This window comes from Mchenga conophoros, linkage group LG7, assembly GCF_057382185.1.
Source record: "Mchenga conophoros isolate Kocher_MC1m ecotype Shallow Benthic linkage group LG7, M_conophoros_male_GT1.1, whole genome shotgun sequence".
NCBI lineage: Eukaryota > Metazoa > Chordata > Actinopteri > Cichliformes > Cichlidae > Mchenga > Mchenga conophoros.
The window spans coordinates 52,556,467-52,568,308 of NC_140532.1; the positions used below are offsets into that span (position 1 = coordinate 52,556,467).

Sequence of the window (11,842 nt, forward strand, 5' to 3'; positions counted from 1 at the left end):
ATTTGGGTGCAGAAGCTTGGAACTGAATGACATGCAGATAAAATCTAAAGGGATAACAGAATATTTATTCTGGTAAACCTGCCGCAAAGGAGATAACAAGCATCAAAGATGTTGCTTGTTTTCAACATGATGATGAATGAATTCATTTGGCATAAAACACAAGTAAATCAAGATGCATTTCTTACATAAAATGATACACACACACACAAATGGGAAGCATTTGATTATTTGCTGTTAAAATAAGATTTCTTAAAACAGATAGATAGTATAAACTAATATGTTATACACCAAAAAGAAAATTAAAATAGAGGCATGGGGCTGTTCAAAAATGAGTTTATCCATTAGATGTTTTAAAAATTTAAGGCTAGATGTATTGTTGTGCCTGAAGTGAGTAGAATTGGATTTTTTGCTACTACTGAATGGTGCACATTGTGTAGTAGACATATGCTCTTTCTTTCTCTCTTTGTTTCTGTAGCGTGACCCTATCCTCTGCTAAAGTCTGTACTTTTCCATAAGATAATATCTGCAGCCTGCAGAGGGTTCATGAGGCTTTTCCACCCCAAACTTATGCAAGCAACTCTATCTCTGTTATGTTACTGCTTAGTTAATTTCATGTTTTAAATGTTAGTAAGTGCACCGCCCTGCGGTCCCTTTAAGTCGATATTTTGTGACAGTAGAAGAAGAGTTAGACAGGAAGTTCATGTTTGCTTGCGATGCTGCTTCAAGATGGCTGCTCCACATTCGTGTCCTTCTTTGGGTGTTTGTTAAAGCATTGTCTGTAAGTACTCAATGGTAAAGCAACGAGGCATTCAAAGTGCTGTCTTTATGTGTGATGGACCACAGTTAGCAAGTTTTCTATGTGCTATTCATATGTAAATGAGATCGCCAGTTCATATGCTAATTAACGGTGCTAATCGTCATGTTAGCTCTTCGAATGCATTGTTAGATCATTGGCACATGTTGTTGTTAACAGTACAGATTATTAATGTACATTTCCACATATGTTTTATTGTTACAGTTTCACAAAATGAAAGAACCAGTAAACTTCTCAAGATCTCATCTATTGTCTGGAGTTCCTGGGTTCATGTTTAGCTGTGTGGATAGCTAGTCAGACTTCTAGCGAGGCCATTTACAGTGAAAAGACAGCACCACAGCAAACATCATAGCTACAGAAGCCACCGCGTGGAGCTACGACCATCCTATAAGCTAAGTAAAGTATACGGGCGGACACAATCAAAATACAACAAATCCAAAATGTCTGAAAGTAAATCCTCCAAAGCCGAGACAGAGTCAGTCCGTTCCCATAAACCACCATCAAGAGCAGGTTCGTCAGCTAGCATTGAACTGCTCAGAGCAAGAGCAAAGGCTGAAGCTGCTCAAACAAGAGCCTCATATACAAAGAAAGAAATAGAAATTAAAGTCGAGCAAGCACGCTTACAAGCTACTCTTGACGCGCTGAGAGCGGAACAAGAGAAGGAAGCTGCCATAGCAGAAGCTAATTCTTTAGAAGCTGGTCTACTTGAATTAGGCTTCGAAACACGCAGTGTAGCTTATGGGCCACCCCTATCTGAGAGCAAAGAAAAACGCACTGCGCAGTATGTTTTGGAACAAACAGCTATCAATGCAGCAGAATCAACAGCCCCAGTAAAAACTGAATACAAAGACCCTACACCCGCCTTTCAAGAAATTGCTATAAAAGAAGGAAACAAAGCAAACTGTGCTGCTACTCATAACGAACTGTACAAGCCCCCATCCACCAACTACAAAGAGTTTACACCTCTTGTTCAGACACCATATAAATCCAGTTATACTCAGGGCAATGAACATGCCCCGAGCCAACACACTTACGACCTCGCCAAATATCTAGCCCGCAGCCAGCTCATTACTACAGGCCTTACCAGCTTTGATGACCAACCCATGAGTTACTGGGCATGGAAATCATCTTTCAAAACCGCAATAGCAGGGTTAGACCTTTCACCAGGAGAAGAGCTGGATTTGCTGGTGCGCTACCTTGGTAAAGATTCAGCTAAACAAGCCAAACAAATGAGAGCTGTCAATATCAGATGCCCTGAAGTTGGTTTAGCTATGGCTTGGGACAGACTTGAAGAAATATATGGCTCCCCAGAAGCTGTAGAGCAAGCTCTCTTTCAAAAGGTCGACAGCTTCCCTAAAATCACACTTAAAGAGCCTTATAGACTCCGTGATCTTGCCGACCTAATGTTAGAGCTAGAGACAGCCAAGTTGGACGGTTACTTACCTGGCTTGACCTACTTAGACACATCAAGAGGGATCCAAGCGATAGTCGAAAAATTGCCGTACAATCTACAAGAAAGGTGGATGAATATTGGTTCAAGGTACAAGCACGATTATGGCGTCAGCTTTCCCCCCTTTACTGTGTTTGTCAACTTCATTCGCACTGAAGCCAGAACACGAACTGACCCTAGCTTCAGCGTCCACAGCCCTAACCAACCCATAACATCAGAACGAAGACACATGCACGAAAGGTTCTCCAAAGGACCCATATCTGTTCACAAAACTCAAGTACAGGACAAGGCAGATGCAGAAAAGTCTAAGTATGCTGTGAATCCAAATAAACAGTGCCCAATTCACAGCAAGCCTCATCCTCTGAAAAGGTGCAGAGGGTTCAGAGAGAAACCCTTGGAAGAGCGCAAACAGATCCTCAAAAAATTAAACGTCTGCTTTCGCTGCTGCTCATCTACTGACCATTTAGCCAAGAACTGTGAATCAGAAACCACGTGCACTGAGTGTGACAGCAAAAATCACATTTCTGCCCTCCACCCAGGTCCAGCACCATGGGAGTCTAAATCGCCCCCTCCCCCACAGCAAGGCGGGGAGAGAGACAAAGCAGACACCCAAGAAGTCACGTCTCGGTGTACTGAGGTGTGTGGGGAAGGAGTGAGCGCCAGAGAATGTTCAAAAATCACACTAGTGAATGTATACCCTGCTGGACACAGAGATCAAACAAAGAAAATGTATGCAATCTTGGACGATCAGAGCAATCGATCGCTGGCACGTTCCCAGTTCTTTGATGTTTTTCAGGTCCAAGGAGAGAGTCGCCCGTACATGTTAAAGACGTGTGCCGGACTCACAGGAGTATCAGGGAGAAGTGCTTCTGGCTTTATAGTAGAGTCAGTGAATGGAAAGGCAAGTCTTCCTCTGCCAACACTCCTCGAATGTAACGAAATTCCAGATAACCGCTCTGAGATACCAACTCCAGAAGCTGCCCAACACCACGCCCATCTACGACAGATTGCCAACTTGATCCCGCCATTAGACCCAAATGCTGACATACTACTACTGCTGGGACGAGACATACTTCGAGTCCACAAAGTCCGGGAGCAGATAAACGGCCCAGACGACGCCCCATTTGCTCAGAGACTCGACATGGGTTGGGTCGTGGTAGGTGACATCTGTCTCGATGGAGTGCACAGACCCCCACACGTGAACAGCTATAAGACTTTCATACTGGAGAATGGCCGTGCAAGCCATTTTCAGCCATGCAACGGTCAAATAACTGTTAAAGAGACATTTACCAAAGCTCCTGAGCGCAGTCACAGCCTCCCAAGCCTTCCTGTGTCAGGATGTAATGTGGACAGCATTGGTCAGCAGGTCTTCACACGAACAGCGGATGATCACAAACTTGCACCATCAGTTGAGGATATGCAGTTTCTCCAAATAATGGACTCAGAGTTCTATCAGGGCAGCGACAATAGCTGGGTTGGTCCTCTGCCTTTTCGATCGCCTCGACAACGGCTCCCGAACAACAGACAACTAGCCTACGATCGCCTTATGTCACTCCGGCGCACTCTTGAAAAACGACCTGAAATGAAAACACACTTTCTGGAGTTTATGGAGAACATGCGTACCAGAGGACATGCTGAAGGGGCACCAGCTCTCAGTCAGAACCAGGAATGCTGGTACCTCCCTTTGTTTGGGGTTTACCATCCAAAGAAACCCGCCAAAATTAGGGTCGTGTTCGACTCAAGCGCCCCACATGAAGGAGTCTCTCTCAACGACGTGTTGCTAACAGGCCCCGACCTCAACAACAGTCTTGTTGGGGTGCTCATAAGATTCAGAAAGGAGCAGGTGGCCATAACGGCGGACATTGAACATATGTTCCACTGTTTTGTTGTCAAAGAGAGCCACAGAGACTTTCTCCGCTTCTTGTGGTACAAAGATAACGACATGTCATCTGAAGTTATAGAGTATCGCATGCGAGTGCACATTTTTGGGAACAGTCCCTCCCCCTCTGTCGCCATATATGGGTTGAAGAAAGCAGCAGCGACTGGTGAGCTAGATTTTGGGATTGAGGTGCGGACATTCATTGAGCGAGATTTCTATGTCGATGACGCTCTCAAGTCATTTCCTACTGAAGAAAAGGCCATACAAGTTCTCCAACAAGCTCAACGGGCTCTTGCTTCTTCAAACCTCAGACTACACAAAGTAATCTCCAACCGCCCTACAGTCCTAGAAGCTTTCCCACCAGAGGACAGGGCAAAAAACATTGGAAACTTAGACCTGTGTGCTCAAGACTCGCTAGTGCAACGCAGTTTGGGGCTGCTGTGGAATGTTGACACAGACACCTTCACATTCAAAGTTGACAATGAGCAAAAGGCCTTCACACGTAGAGGTGTCCTCTCTACTGTCAACAGTCTCTACGACCCTCTGGGGTTTCTCGCTCCAATCACAATTCAAGGCAGACTGATTCTTAGAGAACTTACCAGCTTGACGGACGACTGGGATGCAGCACTCCCAGACAACATGAAGGCAGAGTGGAGCAATTGGAAGGACTCACTTCAAGATTTAGAAGATCTCCAAATACCACGCCCCTACACTTCTCTCTCTACATCTGGCGCCCAAACCAAAACACTTTGTGTATTCGCTGATGCATCCGTGAAAGCCATTGCAGCTGTCGCTTACATCAAACTGTCTACTTCGAACAAAACAGAAATCGGCTTTGTGTTTGGAAAAACAAAGCTAGCTCCTCAAGCCGGCCTCACAATTCCAAGATTAGAGTTATGTGCCGCAGTGCTTGCAGTTGAAGTTGCGGAGCTGATAGTAGCAGAAATAGACATCATGTTTGACGACATTGAGTACTACACTGACAGTAAAGTCGTGCTAGGCTACATCCACAATCAGTCACGAAGATTTTATGTGTACGTGCATAACAGGGTCCAACGCATCCTCCAATCAACATGCTCCAACCAGTGGAGGCACGTTCCATCCGAACTCAACCCAGCAGATCATGGGTCCCGCTCCGTTGCAGCAGCGCAACTGAGCAGCACAACATGGTTTAAAGGGCCAGCCTTTCTCCTCAAACCGTCCGCACAGTCGCAATCTCCAGTCACGTTTGACCTTGTGGATCCCACTCTTGATACAGAAATACGTCCGCTGGTGACAACAAATCTGACACAAATCGCAAGGTCAACAGTAAGTTCATCCCATCTTGAGAGGTTTTCCAACTACAGTCCTCTCCTCAGAGCAGTTGCCCGCTTGACCCACATTGCTCGTTCCTTTGGTCGATCCAACCAAGCATCCAGCTGTCGTGGTTGGCATCTCTGTCAACCCACAGTGGAAGAATTGGAAAATGCGAAGGTCTGTATCATAAAGAGCATTCAGAGTGAGTGCTACGAAAAGGAAATAAAGTGTATTCAGGAAGGGATCCCTATTCCCCCCTCAAGCAGTCTTTGGAAACTGCATCCTATTCTAGATAGCAATGGACTCTTAAGAGTTGGAGGCCGAATCATACAATCTGAACTGGGTATCGACACCACTCACCCTCTCATCATCCCTGCCCGACACCACTTGGGAACGCTCTTAATATGGCACTATCACGAGACTGTGAAACACCAAGGAAGACATTTCACGGAAGGTGCCATTAGAGCTGCAGGATTCTGGATGGTAGGAGCCAAAAGGGCTATCAGCACAGTGCTTTTTAAGTGTGTCACATGCAAGAAATTGAGAGGAAAAGCGGAATGTCAGCAAATGGGAAACTTACCATCTGAACGAATGCAAGTTGCACCCCCCTTCACATATGTGGGTGTAGACGTGTTCGGGCCATGGGACATTGTAACCCGGCGCACGAGAGGAGGACAAGCTAGCTCTAAAAGGTGGGCCGTGATGTTCTCATGTCTGTCAACAAGAGCAGTCCATATCGAGTTGATCGAATCAATGAGCACAGACAGCTTTATAAATGCTTTAAGGCGACTTTTTGCAATCAGAGGCCCAGCAAGACAACTAAGATCGGATTGCGGTACGAACTTTATCGGCGCCTCTCGGGAACTGAAAATGGACGGATCGAACATGTCAGTCAAGGATGTCGAAGGCTACTTAAGCAAACAAAACTGTTCATGGATCTTCAACCCACCTCATGCATCCCATATGGGCGGTGCCTGGGAGCGGATGATTGGGATTGCGAGGCGTATCCTCGACTCTATGTTACAGGACTGCAAAAGAACACTACTAACACATGAACTGTTGTCAACATTCATGGCAGAAGTCTGTGCCATCATGAATGCTCGCCCCCTGATTCCTGTGTCCACCGATCCTGAGTCACCCCTCATCCTCACGCCGTCGATGCTGCTCACGATGAAACCAGACTCAGCAGCGCCACCCCCTGGTGACTTTGGAAAGGGGATATTTCTGAAAGAACAATGGAGAAGAGTACAAGGTCTCGCTGACATGTTCTGGTCCAAATGGAGACGGGAATACCTTCATACTCTTCAGTTGCGACACAAATGGCAGGACAAGAAACAAAGTCTCAAGGAAGGAGACATCGTTCTGCTCAAAGACATTCAGGTGAAGAGGGGCGATTAGCCCATGTGTATCATAACCAAGACTTTCCCAGGGAACGATGGACTTGTCCGGAAAGTCGAAGTAACTACTTCGCACTCAGGCGATAAGAAGACTTTCTGTCGTCCTGTAACAGAAGTGGTTTTGCTGCTGTCCCCCGAAAAGTTTAGTGACTGACAGTTTAATGTGGGATTGTTATAATCCCAGGCGGGGAGTGTTATGTTACTGCTTAGTTAATTTCATGTTTTAAATGTTAGTAAGTGCACCGCCCTGCGGTCCCTTTAAGTCGATATTTTGTGACAGTAGAAGAAGAGTTAGACAGGAAGTTCATGTTTGCTTGCGATGCTGCTTCAAGATGGCTGCTCCACATTCGTGTCCTTCTTTGGGTGTTTGTTAAAGCATTGTCTGTAAGTACTCAATGGTAAAGCAACGAGGCATTCAAAGTGCTGTCTTTATGTGTGATGGACCACAGTTAGCAAGTTTTCTATGTGCTATTCATATGTAAATGAGATCGCCAGTTCATATGCTAATTAACGGTGCTAATCGTCATGTTAGCTCTTCGAATGCATTGTTAGATCATTGGCACATGTTGTTGTTAACAGTACAGATTATTAATGTACATTTCCACATATGTTTTATTGTTACAGTTTCACAAAATGAAAGAACCAGTAAACTTCTCAAGATCTCATCTATTGTCTGGAGTTCCTGGGTTCATGTTTAGCTGTGTGGATAGCTAGTCAGACTTCTAGCGAGGCCATTTACAATCTCCTTTCAGTCCTCGCGCAGTTTATCTTTGCATTGTGAAAAGCATTGAAGAAGGAGCTGGTTCTGAATAGAGTTTTATTTCAGCGGCAAAATAAAGGGCTCTAATTTACATGCATTTGCATCGGGTTGCCTGGATGACAGATCTCAGCTGTGCTACAGTTTACCATCCCGGGTGTCCCTCTCTTCATTAGCGAGGCTCCAAAACAGATACTTTTCACAATATAAAACAAAGTCACACCTGTTTTCTGCAGTATGAAATTAAAGCCGTGCACGCTGACTTGATTAGCTTCCACAAAATTCTCAGCGCACTTTTCTGTGGCTGGCTGAGTGTTCCCTTTAGCCTTGGGGCTAATGAAGCCTTTGCTTGCCTTCCCACATTTTGCACATCTTTCAATTTGGGAGGCTGATTATTCCAACTGGTTTGATATCTTTGGCCATCCTTAATTTTATTTTTCCTGTTGTGCACGTATTCACATTTCCTAGGGTTTTTCTATCTTCTGCTTTGTAACTGTTGATGAAAAAAAGAAAACAAGGGACAAATAACATATAACAAATTAAAACTGCGTCTTAAAGAACACCATGAAAACTAATATGAGAATTTGACATGCCGCTACAGCTGAAGAAGAGGACGTTAGGCTTAATGTAGGCTTGTAAAATCAAATACAATTTTAGAGAATGCTATCTAAATCAAAACAGACACTTTGCTATTGTCTGTTGGCATTACATCCCAAAAGACTTGGCATTCAGCAGCGTGAATCTAAGCATCTTATTGTCAGCAATATCTTTCTTTTTATTAGTATATGGGTTATGTTTTTTTTGTTTTGTTTTTGAAGATATGATTTTATTTCTGTCAAAGTCTGACAGTATGACTAATGTTCCTAGACAGTTTTTCAAGCTTCCTCAGCAATTTAGAGACAATCCTGAACCTAATCAAATTGGCAGAGATCAAATTTGAGGCTATATCTTCTGGGGCTTGGCCCGGGCAGTCTAATCACACCAGAGAACTGAGAAGACTGCAAAAACCTCCACCTATCATTCCTTCATACACACTCACTGGCCACTTCATTAGGTTCACCTGTTCAACAGTTTGTCAATACTTATGTCAGCCAATCACACAGCAGCGACTCTACAGTACAGACTGAGCATCAGAATGGGGAAGAGAGGTGATTTTAAATGACTTTGAATGTGGTTCTTGGTGCCAGACGGGCTGCTCTGAGGACTTCAGAAACTGCTGATCGACTGGGTTTTTCCCACACCACCATCTCTAGGGTTTACAGAGAATGGTCCAAAAAAGAGAAAATATCCAGTGAGCAGCAGTTCTCTGTACAAAAATGCTTTGTTGTTGCCAGAGGTCAGAGGAGAATGACTTTGAGCTGGGAGGAAGCAACAGTAACTCAAACGAGCAACTCAAATAACTTGTTACAACCAAAGTAGAAAAGCATCTATGAGTGCACAACATGTCAAACTGGGAAGGAGACTGGCTACAGGAGAAGAAGACCACACTGGGCGTCACTCCTGTCAGCTAAGAAGAGGCTGCACTTCACACATGCTCAGCAAAATTGGACAAGATTGGAAAATTGTTGCCTTATTTGATGAGATTCAAGTTTGTCTGGAACATTCAGGTGGCAGGGACAGCATTTAGCATAAACAACATGAATGCATGGAGCCAACGTGTCACAATACTCCCAGGTAGTAATAGTGGCGTAGGGACGTAGTAGTGTGTAGGGAATAGTTTCTTCTTAATCTGTGATTCCTTCATCACCAACTGAGCATCATTTAAATGTCACTGAATATTGTTGCTGACCTTGTCCATCCCTTTATGACCACAGTGTACCCATCTTTTGACAGCTGCTCCCAGCAGGATAATGCACTATGTCACGAAGCTCAAATCATCTCAAACTGGTTTTTTGAACATGACAGTGCTTCACTGTACTCCTGACCTCCACAGTCACCAGATCTCAATCCAGTAGAGCACCTTTGGGATCTTGTAGAACAGGAGATTTTCATAATGGATGTGCAGTCGACAAATCTGCAGTAACTGTGAGATGCTATCATGTCAATATGGATCAAACCTTCTGAGGACTGTTTCCAGAACCTTGCTGAATCTATGCCACGATGAATTAAGGAAGTTTTGAAGGCAAACAAGGTCTGGTTGTAACAAATCTTACCTGGCATGCTAGTCAGAAGTGGAAGATTTTGTACCCAATTATAAATTTGGGCAAAATTTTAAGGAATTCCAACAATTCAAACCTTTTTTCAAAGCCCCGTAGGGCCGGGCTTACCGACACCGCACCTGTTGAGCTTTCCGTACTTACGAGTCTCGTGCATTTAAGCACAAGGCAGGCAGTATGTTACGACCCCCTCTGCTAGGCGACAGGAGGGGAGAAACATACACAAGCCCTCTCACGAAATTTGAGTAAATAAGGGGTTTTATTACAAACATTAAACTGAAAACCGACGGGGCTGTTCAACAGACCACCGGGGAAACAATTAATACACAATGAAAAAAACAGGCAAGAGTAAAAGCTAAGGGTTAACTAAGGCAAGCCAGCATCACAACACTCTAATAAACTAAGTTTAGCTGTATACCAGGTTTAAACAAAGAGCAACACAGCAAACAGGTTTAACAAACAGGCTTCACATGCAAAGCAGACGAGGAGGACACTGCATGTTCACTTCAGAGCAGCAATTCCCCCTAGTGTGAAGGATCTTCAGCCTTTTATACTCCCAGGTGCAGACAATCAGCCAGTCAATTGGTCATGGAGTGGTCATGGGATCTCCAGGCAGCCAATCGTCCGCGAGGTCTGGCACACTGATCTGCATAAAAGAAGGCTGGCACAGGACTCCCAGCAGCCAGTCATCCACAAGTCCTGGCACACTTAGATTTGCATAAGCACAAAAGGGTAGTCTCACTCTCTCCAAGGCCCAGGACCGTAACAAGTACAAGACAAATCATTCTTCTCAATCGCACCATTTGTAGCTGTAAAATGCTAAATTTGCAAGTTGATGTGTAAACTTTTTTGTTGACTTCATCAGCCTTTTTAGGTTGAGTTTAGGAAAGGATTGTCCATTGGAAAAATGTAGTCTGACCTATTTTTTGTTGCAAGCAGGGTAGCTATGTCAGTGTGGACTAATCGATGTGCTCTTCAAATATAAACACTGTCCCTAGCATAGATGCAAGCATCACTTGTGTTTCTGACAATGTTTTCAGACTCAGTTGATTTTTTTATGATGTTTGTCTTACGTCCCTCTCTTGTGTTATATTGCCTGTCCTGATACCACAGGTGATGCTATTAAAGATGATACGCTGAAGCTTATTTTACATTAACTAATTTATAGATATGTGTGAGCTGTAGTTAGTGCTGTGGTTTTACATAAGACCATCCACTGTTTATTATGATCAAATCAGACTGGTTAGGCAAGGCAGGGCAAGTTTATTTATGTAGCACAATTCAACAACAGGGTGATTCAAAGTGCTTTACAGAGACATTAAAAACAAAAAAAAAGAAAAGAAAAAAAAGCATTATTTAAAATTGATTAAAAAAATTGTTGAAACTCTGTCTATATTCTGCCTGCTATGCAATATGGTTTTTAAAAAAAGTCAAATAAATACTTTGCACCATGACCTCCTTTTCTGGCATTTTTTAAATTAATAATGAAGCCTAAGAGTTAGAAGAAAAAAAAAGTGGGATGACGTGGACATGATTTTGTAGACCCAGAGGGAGGCATATAAAGGTTCTCACTGTAGGATTTTTGACGTCTTGCAAGCTTTTTTTGCTTTTATTTCCAATGTGTGAAAGGATTGCACCAAATAAAAAAAGCTATCTGCCTCCAACAGGCTGTGGACTGATTCTTATGTGAAGGGTTGAATTTGCTGTGAAAATCCAAATATGTGATGTTTATGCTCTCCTCTGATCCCCTTTCCTCAAATCCTACAGCTCCCCTACAGCGCCAGCAGTGAGCAACACTAGCTAAAGTTAGCTTAGAAAAGAAATCCTCTAATCAATAATGGCACTTCTTAGCAGCTGCAAACGTTACCTACATATTACACAGAGAAACATCAGTTTTTAGACATGCTGACCTCTAAAATGCCCATTAAATTCAATTTAACTTTAAAGATAAATAATTTGCCAGATCGTGAGATGCACTTCTATCGGGAGTTTCTGAGTGTGATACAGCTTTTGACAGAGAGAATAAAAAAGGATGGCTGATGTAGGAGGATTTGGGGAGGCTGATGTTAGGACAGCAGTTCTGGATGTACTGC

General features: G+C 43.7%; 1 long non-coding RNA gene across 1 annotated transcript; it reads left to right on the plus strand.

The window, feature by feature from the left end:
• Positions 1–664: 664 nt before the first annotated feature.
• On the plus strand, positions 665–1,057 carry LOC146571100 (uncharacterized). The gene is made up of 2 exons (XR_014893064.1): positions 665–778; positions 1,019–1,057. It is a non-coding gene; the product is annotated as an uncharacterized LOC146571100 (long non-coding RNA).
• The last annotated feature ends 10,785 nt before the right edge of the window (positions 1,058–11,842 follow it).